Below are 12766 nucleotides of genomic sequence, written 5' to 3'. Positions count from 1 at the left end.
TATATTTGTACATATGTGACATATTTACCCTCTGTTAATGTTTTCTTTTCTTTTTCCTCATTCTCTTTTTTTATTTTTTATTTTTTATCAGTCCTCCTTTTGTCTTCCTTGATTCATTGCAATTCAAGGTTACTAGTTCTTTGATTCAAGTTACCAGCTCAAGTTTACTACTCTCCATCCGTCGGAGTAGGACTGATCGGTTCCCGATCCGATCCAATTCCAATTGGAAAATTGAGAATTGAATGATTCCTCTCAGAATCGAGAAACGAATTGAAGGTGCATGAAATCGGTTACGAATTGAAGGTGCATGAAATCGGTTACATGTACTTGAAACACATTCACATTTTAAGCGTGCAAAAGTATTCATAATTAAGAGTTTTAATATTTTTTAATATTTTTTAAAAATAAATTAAAAAATTACTTTAAATAGTTTATGGGTGGTTCCACCACTAGAAGAATTGGTCTGACAATTACCAATTCCAATTTTATGAAATCCAAGTACAACCAAGGAAGGAGAGGAAGGAAGAAGCAAAAATAAAAAGTAAATAATAATATATTTTAAGCACACACAAACCTGCCCTATTTCACCAAAGACTTGTTCAATCATGAGTTCTCAAAAAGAGTTCAAACAAATACTTAAAATCCAACAAGCAAAAAAAACCAATTGAGGAGTTGTGTCGATCTCTCACTCTCTCCTTTTCAACGAGTCTCCAGAAAGGGTTTCCAAAACCTAATCTTTTGAGTCTCTTCCTTCTTTAAAAATATTGAACTCAAGAATAAAGCAATACAGGATCATGAAGAACTTCACACCCCTTACCTGGATTTTGGCAAAATCTTCCAATTTTTGACACAATAGGGCTCTCTTCCATCTTCCTCATTCCACCATGTCTCATGATTATGGATCATGACTGGCTGATTTCTTCATCATCTCCTCCTCCTTCATATTCTGCCATGGATCAGCTTTAATGAGAGCTTTATGATGAGGGGCTCTTTGATCTTCTTGGATATGAGATGATTGCAAGTCTGTGAAGCAATCTCTCCTCTTGGGCCCTTCTTAAATACTCTTTAGAGATTCCTTTGAGGGTTTCATTGGCCACTTGAAATGACCATCTTGCCCTTACTCTCCTATTTTAGCTGCTTGACAGCTAAGGAGATCAGGAAATCGCCGTGGTTATCGGGATTTGTCCAAGATGCACTTTCCACGCGGTTTGTTACGTCCAAATTCAGACGCGTGGCAGAGCGATAGGTATCCTTATCCACACGAATGCAATTTTGTGTTTCTGGTCAAAACACGCGAATGCACATCGGACGTGAAAAGAATCCAGCAAGTTCAGCATCCAGTTTGGTCCATCATCTCGCATTCCCACCACAACCGATCAGCATTTCTTCCGACCCTTACCGGTCATCATCGCCTCCAACCACGGCCAATCGTCATCGCCATTCATCCGATAGTACTTGCGACGACTGAGGGCGTAGAGGAGAAGTTATACAGCACACCATCACCATAGAAGAATTCGAATCTCATTCTTTGCGTCATCATTCACAACAAAGACATATCCGCCCTCTTTACTGGCTGCTCTAGTGTTGTCCACCTGTGGATCTCCGTCCACCTCCTCTCCGCCTCTCGCTACCCCTGGTCGTCCGATTCAACGTCAAGTGGCACCTGAGCTTTGCGCATGGCATTAACCATCCTTACATTGGCCAGGTCGTCGCAGCCGCTACCTTCTTCAATCGCTCAGCAACACCCTCGACGACTCAAGGTATGCCTTTGTCGTTGTCCGAATCGCCTCTGACACAGTGAAACTGCGGAAGGACAATGGTGAAGGAGACGAACCAGAGGAAGTTGAAAAGAACGTGTTTGAGAGCCTGGTTCGAGAGCTCAAGTGGTGATGCAGGAGAAAGCGTTCGCCAAGTGAGATCTTCAAAATATTTTCACAGATTTTTTATCCTATCTTGGATGGCACAAATATGTAATCGGATTTTATGAATTTCGAAGGATATTTAGAAGATTTCTAATCCTACCATATTCTATCATATCTCAAGTTAAATTCGATCGATCAAACCCAGCCTAAAAGATTATTCATTATAAAAAGATATCTAGATAAGGGTTATAACTTTACTTTTTTTTTTTTACTAATTAGCTATCATTTTGAGTGTCATAACTTTTAATTGATCGACATTTACAAAACATTCATCCAAGTTTCGAAAATCCAACATGACATGAAACGTTTTGTGAACGTTTTTAAAAACTTTTGCACTCAAGTTGTAAGAAAAAAAAAGTTATAGTACTTAAGTGAACGGCATTATGAAACTTGAGAGATAGGAAAAAAGTTATGTCGTTCAAGTGAGCTTTGTACAAAAGTTATGGCACTTGTGATTAGAGGTGTCAAATGGAGTCGAGTCGAATTTGGGTCTAGTCGAATATTGTCCGACTCATATTGATCCGTCTAACCGGTTTTAACCCATATTTTATGACCTATACCCGACCCAACCCGCAACCGACACAAACCCGACCCGACCCATTTTGACCCATATTACTAGAACATACTCATTTTCTAAGAAAACATATACAACTTATTTGACCTTTTTTTTTGTCCAATATTTGACCTATTTTAAGTTGTTCAAATGTATATGTTACGGTACCTAGATAAAAATTTTACATCAAATAAGAAAAACAAATTAAACAATAAAAACATTAGTAAATACAATAAAAAATGATATTACTAAAATACTTTCACGCAATAAATATATTTTTTAATTTTTATAAAAAAAATTATTTTATTTTGCTTTTATTTTTTCTATCATTTTTCTCCAACGGCGGGCGGCAAAAACCCACGGACGATTAGCAGTGAAATGTACAGGACTCACCTCTTCGGATCGCCTTACATCATTGCATGAGAGGAATGGGGCAAGAGACAAAAACCTCATTGAGATAGCATTGGTGAACGTACAAATTGTCGAGGTAAACCTCTCGTCAACGGGGTCTCTATTGCATTTTTCACTCGACAATGCTGTCACGGCGTCGACATTGAGGTCGACGGAGAAGTTGAGTTTGCATTGTTCGAGCTCGAAATCCTGTCTTCTTCTAGAAATTTATCTTGCTCAATCGATGCACATGGATGAACAAGTAGAATCTGGCTTTCTTCGAGCAAAAGTGGTGGAAATGCTGCGATGTCCGGTTGAATTCCTTCGTGCCTGGACGACATTGGAGATGAAAGAGATGTGACTGTAAAGAGACATTATGTGGTCAAGTGGGATGTTCCTCTACGTCGCCTCCCTATTTCCCGTCGGGCGGTGACGGCGGCGGCGGGCGGGCGGGCAAAAAATGAGTCAAAAATGGGAAGTTGCAAGCCACGGGTAAAAAATGGGTCAAAATGGGTTGAAAATGGGTTGAGGTAAAACCTACATTTGAATAGACTTTATAAGCCTAGACCCATATTTGACCCATTTTTTAAATCTACTAAACCCCTATGTGACCCAAGTGAATAAAAGTGGGTCAATGATCCATATTGACACCTCTGCTTGTGATGTCCTTATTCTAAATATATATGCACGTTCACCTTTGGATGAGGGAATAATTACTAAAAAAAAGTCTTGAACATATTGTACCGATGCCAATTCTGTCCTATACTTTTCAATTTGACGATTTATCAGTATAGTCATTTCGGTCAATTTTGACTAGAAATCATTGACGTGAATATTGGCCGTCCCACGAGAGACATTCGTTAATTTATGTAATATGATCGGTGCTAATATAAATAATTTTTGCAATTTTACTAAAATTTTATAGATTTATTAATGTTTTTCTTTGACCATCGCCGGGCTTAGTAGGAAGAAAAAAAAGGAAAAGATAGATAGAAAAAGAAATAAATCATAAAAATCATCCTACATGACACGATCGATCCTGATGTGAATATTTTTTAATATTTTTTCCTTTCTTTTGTTCTTCCCATTTCCTTTTTGTTGATGGTCGGTGAGGTTGTCCGCGCCTAAGCATGGGTGAGTGCTTGCAAGGCCCTCCTTGCCATATCTAGGGAGGCTGACCCTCACCAGGTCGAGGTGCCCTCACCTAGGCAAGGGTTGGCCTCACTAGGATTGTTGTTGCCCAAGCGACTCTTAGCAAGACTACCTTGGTTTGGGCGGGGGGCCCTCGCCGGCCATGTTCAATGGCTAGTGGTCACACGACTGGCCACCGACAAAAGGAAAAGGAGAAAAAAAAAAGGAAGAAAAGGAAAAAACATATAAAATATAGAATTGTGCTTTTTTCATTCCTTATTTGGCTCATACACTCCCTTTTATAGTGTTTTGATCATTTTACCCTTTGCATTTTCCACCCTTCACATGCTTGTACCACATTTACTCAAATGTGGGTCCATTTGTTCTATTTTTTTTCTCTTTTTCCTTCCTCTACTCCATCTGATGCTCTGTTTCTGTGCTTGTTATCCTCTTCTTCGTTCATTGCGCATACAAATCTGAAATTTCTTCACGACCTCTGGTCCTCGATCCTATTTTCATGCTTATAGACGAGTTCCGCGGTTCTTAATGCTTCAAGGCTCACGACATCTCCGTTGCTGAACGAAGTCCTCCACTTGGGTTTTGTGATCGACTCCACTCTCCGTCGTAGGACCCACCTTGTTCAACCCTTCTTCGTCGTCTTCCTCTGACCTGCTTTTGTGCCGATCAAGTGCTCGACAAAATACCCCTTGAACTCTTGAAGTCTTTCCTGCGTGCTTTTTCCTGGTTTCTAAGCTGCAATTTTTTTCTTTTCTTTTCTGGTTGCTAGTGTTGTGCTATTTGTATTGGAGTCATTCTTCTAGTACAAGAACATCCCTTCGCGCTCCAAAACTCGCGCTCCAAGGGCTGTCCACCTGAGCAGAAACAGATCCAGTAAAAGTGGAAGAGGATGATCGCGAACCGCGAGTCAGCCCATTGCTCGTGGATGCAAAAGTATAAGCACATGGACAACCTGATGGTCATCCTGTTCGTCTTCAGGTTATTGGAATAAAAAAATATTAAACCACTCATTCTTCTAATAGCTTAAGTTTTTAGAACAGGTGGCTGTAGTCCCACAAAATCTTTCATGGGATCGGAAGCGAAATCCACGAGTTCAAATCTTTCTAGCCCTTATTTGTCTCTACAATGAATATTTCCACGCTCAGCACAAGTCTAGACTAAGCCATGCCTTCCACACTTAGTACTAGGCAAAAGATGATTGTGGTCCCACAAAATCTTTCACTTAAAACAGATGGCTGTGGTTTCACAAAATCTTTCATAAGTCCCTTGCTATTAGAGGAGAACAGATAGCTATGGGACATAGGAGATCCTATCCAAACAAGGGTCATCCGAAACCGAGCTTCATATTAAGCCTCAATAATTAAACGTCAATAATTTGCCCCTTTACTCTTTGGTACCGGAACATTAGAAACTTGAATCTCCCTATCCTCTTCGAGGGCCGAACTGATTTTTTTTCTTCCTTGTAAAGGTCCCAATTGGGAGGCAGCTTCGATTTCGCCGTAGTTGAGTTTTCTCGGGGAACTTGCTTTCCCACACCTTGTTTGGTCTCGCCGAGTAGCGCGTACTTCCCAATGGGGCTTAGTTTTGGACTGGGATAACTCTTCTTATTGTAGTGCAGAGAATAAAAAAGCCAGGAGGTGCAAACCAAAACTCCCTAGTTGGTGTTGTGCATGGAGGAGGTCTCTCAAAAAAAAAAGATGAAGAAGCACCGGTGAAACTCTTCCTACATATGAGTAGAGCAAGAAGGAAAGTCAAGGAATGAGAAGAAAAACTAAAAAAAGAGGGACATTGAATGGGCCTCACATTTGAGTCAGTGTGGCACAATGTGAAAGGTAAAAAAATAAGCAAGGGATAAAATGATCAGAATACCGTAGAAAGGATTGTGGAAGCCAAACGAGAAGTGCGAATAGCGCGACCCAAAATATATAATTAAAAAAAAATAAGTTACAACACTTTGTGGTCATCAGTTAAGTTGATTTGGAAAATGTTGTGTGACTACGTATGATATACAAAGTATAAAATGGAATGGCATCTACAAACTGGATGGAACCCGATAGAAGGTACACAATCTATTATGCACACAAGTGGTGCCATGTCATTTTTATACAAATTCATAAGTGAACAACACGTGTCATATTTGAGCCTACACGTCAAAAATTTTGACTCTCTCTCTCTCTTCTTTCCATTTGGCCTATGGCTGGTGAGGACGCCGCAGCGCTAGTCAGCCACAGGCAAGGGTCGCTTTAGCCGGATTCAACAAGGGTGCGGCCTTGTCAAATTTGGAAGCTGTGGAGGGAGGCGACTACATTGGAGCCACAGAGGACCTCAAGGATGCAAGGGATGTGGGAGGGCTCAGGATCGCAAGTGATGAAGACGGCAGGCTTGGGCTTGTTCTTGGACTGAGAATGGGGCAGCGTAGGACTTGTGGAGGGAGGCGACAACATCGGAGCCGCAAGGCACCTCGAGGATGAAGGGGCTAAGGGAGGACTAGGGGTTGCAGGCGATGACAAAGGGGGGCTTGGGCTTGTTCTTGGACCCAGGGGGCGGTGGATGACCACAATGTTGGAGTGGATGGCAGACGGGGGATTGGCAGAAAAAGCGAAGGCGGAGGCAACGGGTGAGGCGGCGGCGAGATTCGCGCGAGAGGGAGAGAGCATAGCAAAGTCATGGAGAGAGAGGGGGGAGAGAAAGACTTTCAAAATTTCTAATATGTTGATTCAAACATGACACATATTGCTCACTTAGGCTGCGCATAGTAACCATTATGTTCCGGAAAACTGATTATGATTAAAATAACTTTTTCGATTCTCGTTCCTGGATGAGTTTTAGAGAATTAGAACGCGTTTGATAAATGTCCAAAATTTCTGTTCTTTCAATAAAAACGCGTTTGATAATCGCACAAAATTTCTGTTTCAAAAAACTGTTTCTCTTCCTAATTTTTTTCATTTAAGTCAAATAACTATGTAGTTACTTTGTAAAATTTCATCATAAATAAAAAACTAATTTTCAATGCACACTAAAATAATTTAAAATACATTATCTTTTTTAGCATGTCATAAATGAAACACAAATTTTAATATATTACGTTTGAAGTTCGATTGAAGTATGTGACAGTTCCCATATTAAGAACTCATTTTTTTCTTTAAATATTGTGTTATCCAAAATACATACAAACATAGTAGCCGAATAATCAAATTATCCACCGACAAAAAAAAAATTATCCTCCTTGATATGAAGTACAAGTCTTTCACTATCATTTTACAGCTTTTATCATAAATCCAAGTGAATGTTTAGCTTTAGTTCCACGTGCAGATATTTACATTTTGTGACGCACGGCTACGAGTATATATATTATCATCCATATGTTGGATGCTATTTCTTCTGTAATATTTTTTACGGAAGAGTGGAATTTATGAAATCTAGAAAATTTAGGCCCAAATTTATGAAAATGAGGTCAAACTAGCATAATATAAGCTTATTCTATTTTTAGGGATTTTCTAAATTTTTTGTGATTTTTTTTTTAATTTTTTTAATTTTATTTTATTTTTATTAGGTTGAGGGAAAGTAACGACAGAATTGAAAGAGAAAAGTGAGAGATGTAAGACTACATTTTGTTTTGTGACTCTCAAAAGTGATTTTTTTTTTCGGAACCAACTTTTTTTTTGTTCTTGATTTTGCTATAAAACTGATTCTGAATCTTTAAAGCCGATTCCGAGAATATAATCAGAGTCAAATTTATTTGCATTATCAAATGCGATTTTCATTTATTTTTTATTTTTAGAATCGAATCAGCATATCCTTAGTGGATTTGTATAAAAATGATGTGGCACAGCTTTTTGTGCGCAATAATTTCTTGGATAAGAAACATAGCAACTTGATTTGAAACTCATGTCAGAAGATCTGGAATTGAATCAAATCATTTCTTGCCTATTTTGTTCGAGCAGCTAGCGGAACGGATAATGACAAAGATAGCTGACTCTGTTTAGGGGGGACCTCACTGTGGCTAGGAATATTATACCGCATAGGCGTCCAGATTTTCAGCGATCATGTCTATCAACTCCAAGTCTAACTGATCCTCTCGAAAATTCTCCGATGATTAATTTGGAGATTGAAGAGAGATTCAAAACGATAAGAAAGATCCGGTCAAAATAGTAAGAAAGCTAATCTGCTAAAGTTGTGGCGTTCTCTCTCTATGTGGCACACTAACTGTTGGATTTAATGGGTGCATGGCAGTATCATGATCCGCCGATGTAGGCTATCTCATCTCTTTATCAAAGACATAATTGCACTTGGCAGTTACTTGGAAGATAACGTTAAAAGAAATGTTACTTGGTAGTTTCTCACGTCGGTTCGATATGAGAAAAATGAACGACTTTTTCTTCTACTGTGGAAGACAGAAACCCAAAAAATTGTTTCTCTCCCAATCATTGTAAAAAAAATAAAAATTGGACGAACGATCTCTTGAGGGCTACAACGATAACATCTAATCTGTGAAAAAATGAGGTATGTCCATTCTGTGATATACTTCTCCAATCGGTGATTGAAAATGATTATAAGACTTGTTAATTCCGTATAATCCGCTGCGTATGTAATGAAATTGGTTCTCTTCACTTACCATTTCCTTGCTTATGCTTCATTGGCAAAATTTCACCTAATGGCATGAAATGCTCTCATTTTCTAAAAAAAAAAAAAACTAAAGTGAACTTATTCAAAGAAGGGAGCCCTCATTGTTTCATAAAAGGGCCTGCTTGAAAAGAATTTTCGTTTTTTATTTTGTAAATTTTTTTTTTCTGTTTTCATTTTTTATTTTTTCTTTTCCTTCTATTTTTTCTTTTTCTTCTTTCTCTCCTCTCCGGCCATTGCCAGTCTTGGGCAAGGGTCGCCCGACGCTGGCCTTGCCAGCCCAGGCGAGGGCAAGGGCTATTCTCTCTCTCTCTCTCTCAAGCTTTTGAGTTCGTTCTTGAAGAAGATGTCTCTGCTCTCAGATCTTCTGAATCTAAACCTCTCCGACACCATCGATAACATAGTCCCCGAGTACATATGGTATGTTCCCTCAGATTCGGGCTGGGTCTTCCGTCGCCTCAGGAGTCCTCTTCTCGTGATTCTTTGCGCACCCTTCTGGTGTTACTGTTAACTGCTAGATCTTCCGTTTCTTGGCTTTCTCTGTCTAAAGTAGAATCTGGATCTTGGTTTCCCATGAATCTTTCTTTCTTTTGGAGCGGGATCGGTGGATCTTGTATGGACTTGAGAAGCAAACCGGGGGTCTGGCAATTTCTTTACTCAGCCTTTGGGAAAAAAAAGATCTATTATCGGTTCACATGACGATGTTTCCTGTTTCAGTGGATCTTGACTTTAGTTTTTGGGAAATTTCTTGGTCTTCTAGATTGTTAGGGCATGTTTGACAACAATTCTGATTCAAAAAATTGATTTTGGTTAGAATCATAATTTATAATTCTATTCCATGAATGATTTTTAGAGAATCGAATACGTTTGGTAACCTGTTCAAAATTTCTTTTCCCAAATAAAAACACATTTAATAACTGCATAAAATTTCTATTCCGGAACAACGAGGTATCGAGAATTCTTTTTTTTTAAATTTTCATTTTTTTAAAATCTTTTCAAAATTCTTTATTTTATCTTTTTTTTAAAATTTTTTTAACTGTTTTAAAAAAATTAAATTTTTTAATTGCAACCATTTTTTATTTTTTTATTTTTATTTTTTGCATTTTTTAAATTTTATTATATTTTTAGTTTCCCCTCTTTTACTTTTTTTAAACTTTTTGTTAAAATTTTAAAGCTTATTTTTATTTAATTTAAAAAAAATGTTTACAAAATTACTTTGTAACAAATTTTTAAATCTAATTTTAATTTTTTTTAGCTTAGAAGTTGACATGGAAGCCTACACGGACTTAATATTTTTAAAAGAACTCAGAGTTTGGTCTTTTTTTTTTTTTTTGCGATTTTCAAAACAGCAATTCTTTTTTCTAGAATCAATTTTTTTATTCTTATTTTTGCTCCAAAACTGTTCCCGAGAACAGAATCAAAATCAAAATTATTTATATATTTTTTTTTATCCCTTTTTGTTTCGGAAAAAATAATCGGAGAATTAGAATCAAACAGACCCTTAATGGACAGATAAGCGGTCCGGCAAGCTTCCAAAGTGGAAATATGAGGGCTACCATCGCTAGGGGTGACCGGCTCAGAACCGGATCGGATCGGGCGGGTTGGTCCGGTTCTCGATTCCGGATGGATGGGACTGGCTCGAACTCCTGGACTGCACCACTCATAATATATATAATTATATATATACACAATTAAAAAAAATGAAGCTTTCATTTGTTTTCAATGTTCATTTCTCAAACCATTTCCATTATTAGGTCGTACATTCTTGAAACTCGGACAGCCCCTCAATGTTATGAATGCGGTATAACCTATTTATTATGGTCTTTTCCAGTGCATTATGTAATGAGTGTACGCTGGCATGTTCTTTAAAAAAAAAATGATTCAATCGGTTCATTTAATATAGTGGTAGCAATTTCTTACTGTTCATACGTTTCGGTTATTCATTTCAATGAATAATCCTGTATTTTGTTTTTGTACATTGCTTGGATGTAAAATCCATTTAGTGAACAACATCACTATTAATATGTCTTCGCCAGCTAAGTTTTGTCGATTTTGTCCTTTATATATCTCTATTGTGTCAGCGGTTAGACCAATGTTATTGTTAAACCTACCATTATGTGAAGACACGCCTTCATTATGAAGGTAAGCAAACTAGACCAACGTGTTTTTTTATTCAACCGGAGGTATAGATTGTAAATTAACATACAATTGAAGCACATTGCATTTTAAGGGTTAGATTTTAGCGATCCCACCGAGCCGGGATCGGGATCGAGATCGGGACCGGCCCGGACCATCCACAACCCTAACCCTCACCTAGGCAGGAGGCATGGGTGACTCTCACCCGAGGTGGACGATGGCCGACGGAGAGTAGAAAAAAAAGGAAAATGAAAAAAAAAAGGAAAAGAAAAAAAAAAAAAAAAAAATACGAAAATGCCCTTCACCTAGAATAAGGCACTTTAGGACCTTATTAAAAACAAGATCAACTTTAAGTCTTTATTTAAGAAAATAAAGGCTTGAGAAGCAAAGCGAGGGCATGGCAATTTCTTTACTCGGCCTTTGGAAAAAGAGATTGATTATCACTTCACATGACTGTTTCCTGTCCTAGTGGATCTTGACTTTAGTTTCGGGGAAATTTCTTGGTCGTGTAGACTCTTAATGGATTGGTGAGCGATCCGGCAGGCTTCGGAAGTGAAACTACGAGGGCTACCCTTGCCTGGGTCGACGGCACGGGTGGCCTCACTTGAGGCTGGCGATGGTCGGGGGAGAGTAGAAAAAAAATAAAAATAAAAATAAATAAAATATGAAAATGCCCTTTGCCCAGAATAGGACACTTCATGCCCTTATTTGAAACAAGATTCAATTTAGGCCCTTATTCTCTTCTTTGAAACAAAATCCACTGCAGATCCCTATTTGAGAAAATAAGAGCACTTTAAGCTCTTATTTAAAATTTTCCCTTCTATTGATGCCTCTTTTTGCTCATTGAATATGTGAATTGAGAAGTGTACAATGGTAACAACAATGCTAGTTTATTGACATTGGGATCATCAGTTTTCGGTAGAAACAACACTTGCTAAGTATAATGTCTCTTGATACTATTTGTGGATTTTAGCCCTATTCGTGAGTCTTAGTATGGAAAAGTGGATGTATATCGGGAGAAGTACACTAAAAGTGTCAAAATTTGTATGTGATATTCACTTTACGGACAAAAGTTTTCGTTGGATCACTCAAATATCAATTTTTTTGAAAAACGAATAGTTAAGTGCCAACTCGAACTTGCTTAGACGGAAATCCATCGGCCAACATGGCTTGCCGGAGATCCAATCAGCAATAAAAAAAAATTAAAAAAATTAAAAAATGCAAAATGAATAAGATTAAAGTAATAAAAAATTTCAAATTAAGCTAAAAAAAATGAAAACAACGGGCGGAGAGGGGCGAGGGCAGCCCTCGCCGCCGCCCCACCATCCCCGACAAAGGCCGGAGAGGGTGAGGGAATAGCCGGCGATCGACCTCGCTAGTAACGGCCCTCGCTTGAACCCCGGCTATTCCCCCCGGCTATTCGCCCACACTCACCTCTTGTGCAACCTGTCATTATCTTCTTTTTTTTAGCTTTTTTTCAAATTTAATTTTTTTTCAACTTTTTATTTTTTTAAATTTTGAAAATCCACGTCGACTGCATTCCACGCCGGATTAATTATAAATGCAATGTAATCGCCTATGAAGCACCAACACGCCAAACCCCTCGGCATGTCGGTGTCGGACACGTGTCAGACACGGACACGCGTCCGATACGGTCCGACACGCGGTCGACACGTAGTCAACGCCAGCGACACGCCGGGGGACACGCGAGTCGGTGAGGAAAGAGGGCGGGGAAAAGCAGATCCGAAGGGCGTAGAACGGTGGGGGAAGGGGGAGGAGCGTTTCGGGCCATGAGAGAGATGAGGGAGGGAGCTGGTGACGCGAGCGCCCAAGCAGAGAACGGCCTTCGTGTGCGCCGAGCAGAGAGAGCGAACGAGCCGGAGGACAGAGGCAGTAGCAAAAATCATGGTGGTCGATGCCGTAGTTGGCTTCGCGAGACAGAGAGGATTGATAGAGAGAAAGGGGGGGAGATTTTTTCAGGAAGTAAAGAGAC

Source organism: Rhodamnia argentea, chromosome 9, assembly GCF_020921035.1.
Source record: "Rhodamnia argentea isolate NSW1041297 chromosome 9, ASM2092103v1, whole genome shotgun sequence".
NCBI lineage: Eukaryota > Viridiplantae > Streptophyta > Magnoliopsida > Myrtales > Myrtaceae > Rhodamnia > Rhodamnia argentea.
Note: the sequence above shows the minus strand (reverse complement) of the source record.